Source organism: Pan paniscus, chromosome 3, assembly GCF_029289425.2.
Source record: "Pan paniscus chromosome 3, NHGRI_mPanPan1-v2.0_pri, whole genome shotgun sequence".
NCBI classification, from domain to species: Eukaryota; Metazoa; Chordata; class Mammalia; order Primates; family Hominidae; genus Pan; species Pan paniscus.
The window spans coordinates 145,454,353-145,468,890 of NC_073252.2; positions in this window are offsets into that span (position 1 = coordinate 145,454,353).

Consider the following 14,538-nt stretch of genomic DNA (forward strand, 5'->3'; position numbering starts at 1 on the left):
TCTTAGTCAGCTTAGGCTGCCATAATAAAACATCATATATTGGGTAGCTTAAACAATAGGAATTTATTTCTCACAGTTCTGGAGGCTGGAAAGTCCAAGATTGAGGCACAAGCAAAGTTGGTGTCTGGTGAGGGGTCTCTGACCTTGGGTTGCAGATGGCCACCTTCTTTCTGTGCCCTTATATGGCCTTTCCTTTGTGCTCAAGTGGAATAAGAAAAAAAAAAGTCTTCTTCTTAATAGGGCCCCACCTTCATGACCTACTCTAAACCTAATTGCCTCCCAAGGTCCCTATCTTCAAATGCTATCACATTGGCAGGTAAGTCTTCAACATATGAATTCTGAGGGGACACAAACATTCAGTTCGTAACATTCTGCCCCGGACTGCGAAAATTTATATCCTTCTAGTGTGCAAAATACATTCATTCTATCCTAATAGCCCCAAAAGCCTTAACTCATTCCAGCATCAAGTCTAAAGTCCAAAGATAAGGTCTCACTCATATATGACATATCTGACTTAAGTGGTATTTAGTTTCACCACACAAGCTATTTTCTTCCTAAATACAATGGTGGGACAGGCATAGGATAGATATTTTCCTTCCAAAAGGGAGAAGCCAGAAGATGGAAGACAAGTCCCAAGAAAATCTAAAACCTAGCAAGGTGAATTCCATCAGATTTTAAGGCTCAAGAATAATTCTCTTTGGTCCCATGCTCTGCCTTCTGTGCCCAGTAAGGTAGCACTCCCACCTTCAGGACCCACTGAAAAAGTAATGCACCCAAGGCCAGGCACAGTGACTCAAGTCTGTAATCCTAGTACTTTGGGAGGCTGAGGCAGGCAGATCATTTGAGCCCAGGAGTTCAAGACCAATCTAGGCAACATGGTGAAACCCCATCTCTACAAAAAAACAAAACAAAATAAAGCCAAAAAGTACAAAAATTAGCCAGGCGTGGTGGTGCACACCTGCAGTCCCAGCTACCCTGGAGGCTGAGATGGGAGGATGGCTTAAGCCCAGGAGATAGAGGTGCAGTAAGCCAAGATTGCACCCCTGCACACCAGCCTAGGTGACAGAACCAAACCCTGTCTCAAAAAAAAAAAAAAAAAAAAGTAATGCACCTGAGACTCTGAGTTGCCCTGCTCCCAAGGTTACACTTTGTGGGCTCACTCCTAAGGCACTGAGTAGGGCTTTTCTCACCTTCTAAAACAAGAGAGGTGGTCACACTCTTTGAAACCAAAGAGGAGATAGCCTTATCCCCTAGGTCTGTGGTAGGAGTGACAGCCCTGATGATCTCTGAGTCACATTTGAAGTCATTCTTCCTTTTCCTTGAAGAATAGCATGCATTCACAGCCAAATAGCTATACAGTCCTTTTCACAGAATCCAAGAATTCCAACAGCCTTCCTTCATTTTGTTACATCTCCATCCCCTTCAGTTCAAACTGGCAGTGTTTCTGCTCATATCATCCCATAAACTCATTCTCAAACCATAATCCAGCCATACCCTTGGCATACTCTTCAGAACATGCTTTCTCGGTTTCTTGCAAAATGAATAGGCTGATTGTTTTCCAAACCTTAAAGCTCTGGTTCATTTTTGCTTAACAATTTCTTCTTCATTCATCTCTCTTCTCTCACATTTGACAGAGTCTTGCTCTGTAGCCCAGGCTGGAGTGCAGTGGCATGATCTCAGCTCACTGTAACCTCCACCTCCTGGGTTCAAGTGATTCTCCTGCCTCAGCTTCTCAAGTAGCTGGGATTACAAGCATGCACCACCACACCTGGCTAATTTTTGTATTTGCAGTAGAGACAGGATTTTGCCATATTGGCCAGACTGGTCTTGAACTCCTGGCCTCAAGTGACCTACCTGCCTCTGCCTCCCAAAGTGCTGGGATTACAGGTGTGAGCCATTGTGCCCAGCCCACACATTTTTCTATAAGCACTCAGGAGGAGCGAAGACGCTCCTTCAACACTTTGCTTAAGAATTTCCTCTGCTAAATATGCAATTTCATTGCTCACAAGTTCTACCTTCCACAAAACACCTGAACACCATTCAGCCAAGTTCTTTGCCACTTTATAACAAGAATTTCCTTCCTTCCAGTTTCCAATAACATGATCCTAATTTCCATCAGAGTCCTCATCAAAATCTCTTTTTATATCCATATTTCTAGCATGCACCTGAAAACTCTTTCAGCCTCTACCCATTACTCAGCTCTAAAGCCATTTCCACATGTTTAGATATCTTTTACTGCCACACTTCACTTCTTGGTACCAAAACCTGTGTTAGTCTGGGTTCTCCAGAGAAACAAAACCAATAAGAGATAGAAATATATATATCCATAGTTAGAAATGCATACACAGATACAGATAAAAATATAAAGATATTTATTATAAGGAATTGGCTGATGAAGTTATGAAGGCTAAGAAGTCCCAAGATCTACAGTCAGCAAGCTGGAGACCCAGGAGAACCGATGGTATAGTTCCAGTCCAAGTTCAAAGGCCTGAGAACCAGGAGAGACAATAGTGTATGTTCCAGTCTGAGTCAAAGATGAACAGCAGAAGACCAATGTCCCAGTTCAAAGACAGGCAGGGAGAAAAAAATTTTCTGATTCAGTCTTTTGTTCTTTTCATGCCTTCAATGGACTGAGTGAGGCCCACCCACACTGGGGAAGGAATCTGTTTTGTCTACTGACTCAAGTGTTAATTTGATCCAGAAACATCCTCATAGACACATTCAGAAGTAATGTTTAACCAAATATCTAGGCACTGGGCACCCCATGGCCCAGTCAAGTTAACACATAAAATTCACCATTACACTAGGTCAGTCTTACCCCGACCTGCCTTCTTGTCCTTTCCTCACACGTGCTACACCAGGTTTGCCCTTTCATCCATTTTCACCAATAACCAATTTTTTTGTTTTACCCAATAATCAGGGACTTACTAGGCGACCCCTTAATTGCCCTAAAAATTACTAAGATATTGATGAGTGCAAATGACTTAACAATTACTTTTCCTATTTGCATTTCACCTGTACTTTACCTAAGGAAGAAAAAAAATTATTGTGGTAAAATACATATAACGTAAACTTACCATTTTAATAACTGTTAATTACCTTCACAATGTTCTACAAACATCACCACTATCTAGTTACAGAACATTTTTTAACACCCCAAAGGAAACCTTGTAAGCAGTCACTCTCCCTTTTCCCTCCCCTCAGCCCCTGGTAACCATGAATCTGCTTTTTGTATCTATAGATTTGCCTATTTTGGAGAGTTCATATAAATATGTGACCTTTTGTATCTGACTTCCTTCACTTAGTAAAGAATTTTAGCCTCCTTAGCTAGGGAAGGTGAAAAATGGAAAGGAGAATATTTTATGATATAAACATTTGGGAGTTATCTCTAAAACCTCACCAACTTTCTACATCACTGTTTTACCAAGATTTGGGAAACTCATCTGTTATTCATCTGCCTGGACATTCTGCTGGGCGTTATTAACTCTTTCTGTGGAGGTCTGAGGCAGCCTGAACACAGGCTGGCACTGGGCCAGGATGGAGAATGTGTGGACACTTCAGGAGGCTCATTCTGCACCATCAAGAGGCCTTCCTTCCCTGAAAGCGACCTGGCAGGACCATGCAGGTCATAAGGTCATACAGCCCTGAGGGGCACAAGGATGCTGATCCCAGACACTTCAGGCCTTAATAAAAATAAAAGCAAGCACATCTCTGGCAGCAGAGTAAATTATTCATGGGATTTATTTTAAAAGAGAGACAGCTTTGTTGAAAAAAAAAAATAGACACCACATCAATTCCAAAAATCATTTCCAGAAGAAAATGTCTAATCAAATGGGAAATAGTGCATTCGTGGTTTGCACAGTACAGCAACCGAGTTTTTTAAAAGGGTCCCAGATTTGTTCAGATACTGGTTTCCACAATATGGGTAATCTGAAAGGATGCATAGCTTTATTGGGAATGTAGCACATGGATGGATGGTCAGAGACTACAAGTCTGCTGAAGTTTTGTGGGAAATGAGCAGTTTGGCAGCCCCCGAGTCTGGAGGGTCTGAGACTGGCATGCCAGAAAAGCTCCAGGTCTGTAACAGCCTCTTTAAAACCATGAAGCCCTTGGAGGCCCAGCTCAAGGGTTTCAGTCTGTGTCACAGATTTCATTTGCTCAGGACTCTCACAGTTTTTATGTGGTTTAACGAAGTACCTAAGCAGAGGCTTTTTTTTTTTCTTTTTGGCTTTGCCTTTTTCACCAATTTCCATTTTTATTAATAACCAAACATAAATATATTACAAATATTTTTACCTTTTATTTCCATCTTGTTACTGTTTATGTATTTGCTAAGATCAAAGTCTGGATTCATCCTCTAACAAGTTCATGTTGTTTTCCTGCTTGTTTCAAAATATGGACCCCGCAGCCTTTATAATTCTATTCCATGATGACTGGCTTAAATTTAATCATATACACAAGCACTGCAGTAACTCGCTAAACAAATCCATGTGAGGATAAAAGGAACATCACAGGCCTGATCTGGGCACAAAGGCCTTTGTATTTTTCTCATTTTGTTTTCAGAAGTTTCTGGAGCCTGTAACTGAACGCAGCAGACTCTAGTTAAAAATTCACCATGATTCCTTTTTAAATAATAGCATTTGTCTTTTGATGAGGTCTCTCAGCTCAAAAGGATCCCTATTTCACATTATAAATAGTTGCTGTCAAAAGACATGACTGTAAGACAATGACACTGGGTTTGAACAAATATACTTGAATTTATCCATACAAATGAATGATGTCCCCATCAAAGTAGGCAGCAACATTCCAGCGATTTTCAAAACAGTTTTGAAACTCCAGTTAGGAACTTTCTTCCTTCACACACTACGGGAACTGCTTTGAATGTCAGGGTAGTTTTTTAAAAATATTTTTTTTCATCAGGGTAAGTTTCATTTTTGGAAACAACCAAGCCATTTAATAAGGCAGACGGTAACTGACTGGATAGAAGTGCTGTAGCCTACAATATAATGAGACTAGCTTTTACTTTGATTCCTTAATTAGCCCTAAAGGTAATTCCAAAAAAAGTTCCTAAAACGTTTAGTGCAATAGCAGTACAGTTGAAAGAAGTGTCTAGACTCCCAAAGCAACTTCTCTGAAAAGGATGACATTCATTTGAACACACGGATGTATTTCTTAGAGAAAAATAGGCCATCCTTGCCTTGCTTGATTTTCTCAAAAACTCTATGTTATTGGTGGCTAGCTAAGGGAAGTTGACTATTTTCAGCTTCCTACAGTATCAAATTTTATTTAACAATTCATTTTTGAAGTGAATAGAAGCGCAAAACCTGAAATACCTTCATAGAACCATGCCTTAGTGACCTATTCCAAAACAGACTTAAAACATTCACAGGCGTATAAAATCTGGAAATCAGTGTATATTCTATGCACAACTGATAAACATAAATATACATATGAATATATACTATACATAAATTAAGATAAATAATAAATTAAACATAAATGTAGTGATAAATAAATATGCATATGGATATTAATTAAATATACAAAATATTTAAATGCCAACTCTACCCACCTGAATTTTACTTTTAATTTCAGAGTCTTGATTCCAATGCTAATTTCATTAAGCATGTCTATAACTGGGTTGCAAGAATGGTATATGCTGAACGGTAAATGCTGTACAAATTAACTTAAACAAGTTTGGCGTTACATTCTCATAGAGGTATTTAATATGGGTAAACTGGTGTTTTGTGTGTGTGTGTGTTCCTGTTGATGAAGAAAGGAGGAAGGAAAGTATCACACATTGAATACCTATTGTACACCAAGGGCTGAACATGTTACTATTTAAATGCTCTCAACATCTCCGAGCTAAATATTTTAATCCCCATTTACAGAAAAAAAATAAAAAAATAAAAAACTAGGCTAGAGAATGTAAACAGCAGAATGCTGGCATACCATTGGCAAGTGGAGAAAACGCATTTAGAATTAGCTGATCAATGGGTGGAGAAAAAAGCCAAAGGCCACACCCATGTGTTTAGAAAATGAAATGAAAGTCTCTTCCCAGAGAGAATCTTTTTTTCCCCAAAAAACCTGATGCTATCATTTCCCTTAATTTTTCATTAACCTCAATAATTCTTTGCCATATTTTTCCAAAAATGAAACAGGACTATTACCTCCCAATGTGGGAAAATAAAATGTTCTATGAATTTTTATCTTGTTATTTATACAACAAGCCTTTGAAAACCAGTTAAGTGCTTGAACCAGTTAAGTATTTGGGTGGGACATTTAAAAATAAATCAAGCTAAATAAAGAACTGTTAAAGTTCATAAAGCAAAGAAAAAGTTATAATCCTCAGCTGAAAGATACTAGGAGACATAGCCATCTATGGGGGTTAAAGATTTAAATTTAAAAATAATAATAATAAAGAGAAGCTCCTTCAAATAAATGCAGGAGGAAATTGAGAATCAACATCAGGACAGCTCATTTGACCTTAGAGATATATTTTACTGGTGACTTTCTGGTTTTCAAAACTGTTTCTGATTTTTTTAACTTGTTAATGGCTCCAATTTGCCAGCATATTTCCCAGTTCCCCTGTATTCCACTCAGTAAATCTTGTTCATTTTCAGCTTTTATTTTCTTGTTCAGTCCCTAATAATGGACAATTTGTAAGGAAGCAAACTAAAACACTTGGATTAAATAATGCATTTTTTTCATTATGCTGATGGGTTCATTTTCAAAACAAATGTAAGCTTCATAATTTACTGATATTTCATGATTTTTACCTTATTTCTGTGAGGATTTCATTCCCATGGACTTCTGTCTTTGCCATTGACAAAACTCCTAATAATACCACCCAAATCCTAAAAGGGGTTAAACTTCAAGTGACTGATGTTCTGAAAGTGACATGATCAAAAAATAGTCTCATCCAGAAATTTAGATTTGTGACTTAAGTTATCAGAAGAGTTTCCAAAACTCCAAACGGCCTGCATTAATTCTGGCTTTTTTGGTTTTCTGTTAGTCTGCCTCTGTTTTTATACTAAAAGGGTATACAGAAATTTGTGTGCATTGCTCATCCTGAGTTGAATTCCTATGAAGTAGAGCTGAGTACAGAAATGTCTTTCACTTCAAAGGGCATACTGTGGGGTGCAAAGAAAGGCAGGCTTGGGTCCTTCCAGCCAAACATTGCCCTCTGGCACTCATGCTCAACTCCCCAGGGATACAAGAGGGCAATCTCCGGCCCTTGTAGCTCTAGGTAACATTTCCCACAACCCTTGACTCATAAATATTGACATTTGGGAAAAATAAGACCAAAAAAGAAAAAAGGGCTTTTTCAAAACAAAAAAAAAAACTGTTTTTAAGATGAAGTGTTTATATATTTTCTAAAGCCTGGTTTATATCTAAGCTATCACTATAATTTTTAAATAAAATATACCTCATCTTGGGATTTTAAAAAAATAGTAGTATCCATCAACCACTAGAGAATATAGGAAAGAAAACTTTCAGCACGGTTTTTATTTATTTATTTTATATTTTTCCATCCGGAAAATAACAGGACTGAGTTGAAAGCAATTTTTTCGAAAAGTAGCAATAGCAACATTCTCAGATAAAATCTTTTTTGCTGAATATCAACGTTTAAATTATAGTGAATTTGAAATTATTTATTTTCAGCAAAAGCTTTTCTTTTTCCTTTTAAATATTTGTCTCCACCCCTCTTTGCTTCAAAAAACAGAAATGATGTGACAACTAAGACCTTCGAGAATTCCTTAGACCCCAGCCTGTTTTCATTGTGGAACTACAGCGCGACCTGGTGGTAGTTGCTGTTTTTAGCATGGTTTATGAATAAATGGTCAAAGTTTCAAAACCAAAATAAAGGAAAGCCTTGTGTTTAGACTTTTAGAAAATATAGTATCAGGAAAGAAAACAGTGGGATGGCTCTCTTAGAATCATAATTACAGATAGAACTTTTTAAAAGTTTTTTAACTATAATATACTTTTTTTTTTCCTTAGGGTGTCGCTCTGTTGCCCAGGCTGGAGTGCAGTGGCGTGATATGAGCTCACACCGCAACCTCCGCTTTCTGGCTCAAGCCATCCTCCAGCCTCAGTTCCCGAGTAGCTGGGACCACAGGCACGAGCCACCACACCCACTTCTTTTTTATTTTTTTCTTTTGTATTTTTTTGTAGAGATAGGGTTTCACCATGTTGCCCAGGCTGGTCTCCAACTTCTGAACTCAAAGAGATCCGCCCACCTCGGCCTCCCAAAGACCTAGGATTACAGGCGTGAGCCACTGCGCCTGACCAAATATACCTTTTAAGAATAAATAATCTAGTAAGGTTATTGATGAGTCATTATATCACCTGATACAATTTTTAACATTCATATATTTTCAGGAATATGAATTTTCACTCATATTTCCTCTTTTTAACTACTTTTACAGTTCTCTAAACAATGTTTCAAAAACATTTAACAGAAAAAAATATTTAATCAGTGATACAAGAGAAGACTGTTTTATATGCTTTTCTTTCACAACTAGCAGCACATTGATGCAAGAGTTTATAGACAAAATGGTGATTCATAGTAACTGTAATCTTCTATGTGTTTATTGTACTTTACACCCATCTTATCTAATCCTCTCAACCACCCTGTTAAATTCAGAATCAGTATCTCCATTCTACAGATTAGAAAACTGAGGCTTCAGGATATGAAATAACTTGTTCAAGGTCACTCTTCTGGTGAGTGACAGAATGGACTCAACCCTGGGCCTGCCTGCTCCAATGCCCAGGCATAGGGTCAGGCTGGTGATAGGCCCTTTTTAAAGGTTGGCTGATTCAATGAGCAAATGCATCTACTGTGAGAATATTAAAGGTAAGCCTGGACTGGATCCAAAGTCTTCTGACTTGATAACCAGTAAATCTTCCAGTAAAGTTTAGACATATTTTGAACTTTCTCTTGTTTCTGCCTGCAGTTGCACTCTCCTGAGCCTGCTAAGTCCCCACTATTTTCTACAAAAGAACAAAGAAAAAATACCAGGCGAGAGTGACCCAGAGCCTGAGCCCCAGGCTGTTTTACCCACGAGGCCCTAGCAGGGGATCTTTTCCACTTTTGTGCCACAGATCCCTTTGGAAGCCTAAGTGAAGCTCCTGGAACTTTTTAAAAATGCCCCACAAAGAAAGCCAACTATTTTAAAATAAAATTTTCAAAAAACTTTTAAAAACTTGGCTGGGCGCAGTAGCTCACGCCTGTAATCCCAGCACTCTGGGAGGCTGAGGTGGGTGGATCACTGAGGTCAGGAATTTGAGACCAGCCTGGCCAACATGGTGAAACCCCATCTCTACTAAACACACACGCACACACACACACAAAATTAGCTGGGTGTGGTGGCACACGCCTGTGATCCCAGCTACTTGGGAGGCTGAGGCAGGAGAATCTCTTGAGCCCAGGAGGCGGATGTTGTGGTGAGCTGAGATTGCACCACTGCACTCCAGCCTGGGTAACAGAGCAAGAGTCATCTCAAAAAAAAAAAAACTTTAAAATACTAATTTGTAAATATGTGCTTATTTATTAATGCATTTAATAACAAGATTTAATAACAATGTCACAACTATATATTCAAAGTAGCAATTAGTATAAATGATGTTTTGGGATATTCGTAATCCCTGTAATGTGACATGAATATATCTATTGTTTCTATTGGTGAGAGAGATATTGTTAATATTAATGTGATGTATGGCCTATATTCTTTAATAAATAAAATTACAAATTTCAGTTTGAAGTTAACGAAAGCAGTTTTTTTCATCCAAGTTCATGGACCTTCTTACCCTCCTGAATTAAGAAATCAAAGCTAATCTTAAATGAGTCACAGCTAAATCTTTTCAAAAACTAAACGATTTTAAAATTCTTAAATTCTGTCAAAAAATGCTTAAGCAATATATATATGTTTCCCTTGATTAGTGTGAGATATTCACTTTAATATGAATATTATGAATAATATGAATATTCACTTTAATATGAATAATATGAAGCAAGACTCCAAAAATAAGCATGGATCTAGGACCTAGGGAGGTGTTAAAACAACCTTGCCTGAGTCTCATGACAGTAATCAACAAATAATAGTATTATTTGCCCATAATAATAATTCAGTCTGTATGCATCTGACAAAGGACTAATATCCAGAATCTACAAGGAACTCAAACAAATCAGCAAGGAAAAAAAACAAACAAACAAATAATCCCATCAAAAAGTGGGCTAAGGACATGAATAGACAATTCTCAAAAGAAGATATACAAATGGCCAAAAAACATATGAAAAAAAAGTTCAATATCACTAATTATCAGGGAAATGCAAATCAAAACAACAGTGAAATACCACCTTACTCCTGAAAGAATGGCCATAATTTAAAAATCAAAAAATAACAGATGTTGGTGTGGATGTGGTGAAAAGAGTGCATTTTACACTAGTGGTGGGAATGTAAACTAGTACAACCACTATGGAAAACAGTGTGGAGATTCCTTAAAGAACTAAAAATAGAACTACCAGTTGATCCAGCAATCCCCCTATTGGGTATCTGCCCAGAGGAAAAGAAGTCAATATAAGAAAAAGACACTTGCACACGCATGTCTCTAGCAGCACAGTTCGCAATTGCAAAGATATGAAACCAGCCTAAATGTCCATCAGCCAACAAGTGGATAAGGAAAATGTGGGATATATAACTACTCAGCCTCAAAAAGGAAAAAAATAATGGCATTCACAGCAACCTGGATGGAGTTGGAGACCATTATTCTAAATGAAGTAACTCAGGAATGGAAAACCAAACAGGAATGGAAAACTAAGCTATGAGGACGCAAAGGCATGAGAATGATATAATGGACTTTGGAGACTCAGGGGGAAGGTTGGGAGAGGGCCAATGGATAAAAAAGTACACATTGGGTACAGTGTACATTGCTCAGGTGACAGATGCACCAAAATCTCAGAAATCACCACTTAAGAACTTTTCCATGCAACCAAACACTACCTGTTCCCTCAAAACTATTGAAATATAATAGAAATAAAAGAATAAAAAAATCATAATAATAATTCAGTTTGACATGACAAACATTGAGCAGCTACTATGCTAGACACACTACTAGTGTTTTTAAAAATACATTTTAAAAGTGAATACTTCTTTGTCATTTGTGCAGCATTTATCATTTTCAAAGCAGTTCTACACACATCTTTCTTTCAAATCTAATTACAACTTCAAGGGGCAAGGCAGGGTCTGGAGACTTATTCATTAATTCTGCATTCCCACGATAAATCTCACTCTGGACCCATAGTAAGTACTCAATAAAAGAAGACAGTTTACTCCACCTTTATCCCCCAAGCAAGCCCCTGAATTAGGGCTGCCAGGTAGGATACAGAATGTTCAGTTAAATTTAAATTTCAGATAAATAATTTTTTACTCTAAGTATATCCCATGAAAATGATTTTTAAATATCTATAATATGGGACACACACACATTTTTTTGAGTATTTGTTGTTAACCTAGATTTCAAATTTAACTGGGCATTCTGTGTTTTTGCTGGCTAAATTTGGCAATTCTTTCCTGAATTTCTCTGCCCAGGAGCTCCCTCTGCTGCAGGAACTCAACGGTAGGGAGGAAGAGTCCAAAAGAGTAGGGCTGTCAGCACCCCTGTGAGCAGCCGACGATCCACAGCGGATGGAGTTTGGTGGTAAAGGTACTCACTTCCTGTCTCTCTGGTGATGATTTTGAGCATGTTCTACAAAGTCTTTCAGATGGTCCCAGTAGGTTGGAGCCCAGCTGCCCTCAGTGGTAACCTGCCCATTAACGTATCCTGTGTTGGTTTCCTTTCCTTCCCTACCTCACCTCCCCACTCCCCTTTCCATGATTCCTAGAGTCACCTCCCAAATAAACCTTCACATTTACATTATTGTCTCATGGTCTGCTTCTGAGGGAACTCAAACTAAAACAAAATGCTTATTGAATTAAATCCTCAGTTGCAGATGAGAGGTTCAGGGAGCATGCCAGATGCTGAAGGCACCAAGATGGATAGTGATGAGCCTTCTCATTCAGCCCTTACTCAGCACTGCCTCTGGCTACCAAGCACTGTGCTCCTATCATGTACCAGCCCCTGGGACTCTCCGTTTACATGCATCTTGGCTAACCCTTTCCACCATCCTGCCCAGTAGCTATCATTATGCTCAAACTGCAAATGGGGAAATTGATGCTCAGAGGGTTTTCCAGAGTCACACAGTCATAGAAATGCCATCTTTGGATAGGGAGCAGTGCCTCACACCTGAAGTTTCAGCACTTTGGGAGGCCAAAGCTGGCAGATCACTTGAGCTCAGGAGTCTGAGACCAGCCTAGACAACATGGCAAAATCCCATCCACACAAAAAATACAAAAATTAGCTGGGTGTGGTGACATGCCTATAGTCCCAGCTATTTAGGAGGCAGGATTTCTTGAGTCCAGGAGTTCAAGGCTTCAGTGAGCTGTGATCACGCCACTGAACTCCAGCCTGGGTGACAGAGTGAGTCTCTGTCTCAAAAAGAAAAAAAAAAGAAAAAAGAAGGGCCGGGCGCAGTGGCTCACGCCTGTAATCCCAGCACTTTGGGAGGCCGAGGCAGGCGGATCACGAGGTCAGGATATCAAGACCATCCTGGCTAACACAGTGAAACCCTGTCTCTACTAAAAATACAAAAAATCAGCCGGGCATGGTGGCGAGCGCCTGTAGTCCCAGCTACTTGGGAGGCTGAGGCAGGAGAATGGCGTGAACCCGGGAAGCGGAGCTTGCAGTGAGCCGAGATTGCGCCACTGCACTGCAGCCTGGGCGACAGAGCGAGACTCCGTCTCAAAAAAAAGAAAAAAAAGGAGTGCCATCCTCCTGCAACACACCACCTCCCTGAGACCCACAGACAATAATACAACAGGCTTTAGGACACGCCTCTCTTGAAGTACTTAAAAGTGACTTGAGAATACACAACACTTACACATGAAAAAATAACTCGTGACCCAAGAGAGTAAGGGAAATGTGTGACAGGCAGCTCAGAGAAGAACCCCTATGGAGTTCAGAAGAGAGATAAGGGTCAACTGGGAATATTAGAGAAATCTCATGGGTGGCTGGACTTAGGCTGAGCCGGAGTGAATGAGTTAGATTCAAATGGGAGACTCAGGGAAAGGAGAGAGTTGTGAGTGAGAAGGATGAGTAGGCACCGTGCAGAAGCAGCACTGGGCATGTTTACTGTGACTGTAAACAGAAAGATGGCCTGAGGACAGGATAGCAGGAACCAGGCCATATTATAGAGGCCTGGGGATGCCAAGAGCTATGGTTTGAATATGTGTCCCCTCCAAAACTCATATTGAAATTTAATCCAATGTGGCAGGATTGAGAGGTGGGGCCTTGGGGAGGTGATTAGATCATGAGGGCTCCATCCTTATCAAGGAATTAATCCGTTCATGGATTAAGGGGTGAATGGAGTAATGGGTTATCACAGGAGTGGACTCCTGACTTTATAAGAAGAGAAAGACGTGAGCTAGTACATTCAGCCCCTTGCCAAGTGATGCCCTGCACCACCTTGAGACTCTGCAGAGAGTCTTCATCAGCAAGAAGGCCCTCACCATATGCAGTCCCTTGACCCTGAACTTCCGAGCTTCTATAACTATAAGAAATACATTCTTTTTCTTTATAAATTATTCAGTTTCAGTTATTCTGTTATAAGATTATTGATTAAGACACCAGGTAAAAAATATGGAGTTCGTCTGAATATATATGTGGAGCAAATGCAGGCTGTGAAAGTAGAAAATTGACATGATCAGAATAAGATTTTATCAGATTCATCTGGCAGTAGAGGGCAGGATTGCTTGAAGTAAAGAGAATAGTTAGTAGACTCCTGACAGGCTATGCCTATGGTAATAAAGATCTAACCCAGAATAATGAACAGGAAGGTGTAAACTACATTACAAAGCAAGAGTTGTCAAATCTGAGTCACTGATGGGTCAGAGAGGAGAAAGAATAAAGAAAGCTCCTTTACTGTACCTGGATAATGGGGAAAATGGAACCATGAACAAGAAACTAGAAAGTTGTACATAAGAAAATGACTAAAATAACTCAATATATCATCATTTCCCTAAAAATTATACATTGGGAAGATTTTTCTGAATGATGTGGAATTATGGATGTGTTCCCCCTTGGTGGACAAAAGTAACTCAAACCTTTGGGTGAGGCGCTATCTCTCCTCCACTCTCCTCAGCCCTCTCCATGACCTTATGGAACTAAAGCCAATGGTTACTGAGTGTAGAAGATATCTGCTGTTTCTGCCTGCTAAACATCCCTTCCCCCTGCACCTGGAAACACCATTTGTATTTCTTGTAGAGATTGCGTTCCATGCAGCACAGGTGCAGTTGGACCCATTCTACCCTGCCCCCATCAATCTCCTCCCACCCCTTGTCCAGCTACAAAAAAGGGCACATAGCCCAGACCTGGCCAATTTGTTTATCCCATGCCATGTGCATAGCACAGTGATTCAGAAAGAGGTATGTGGCTGGA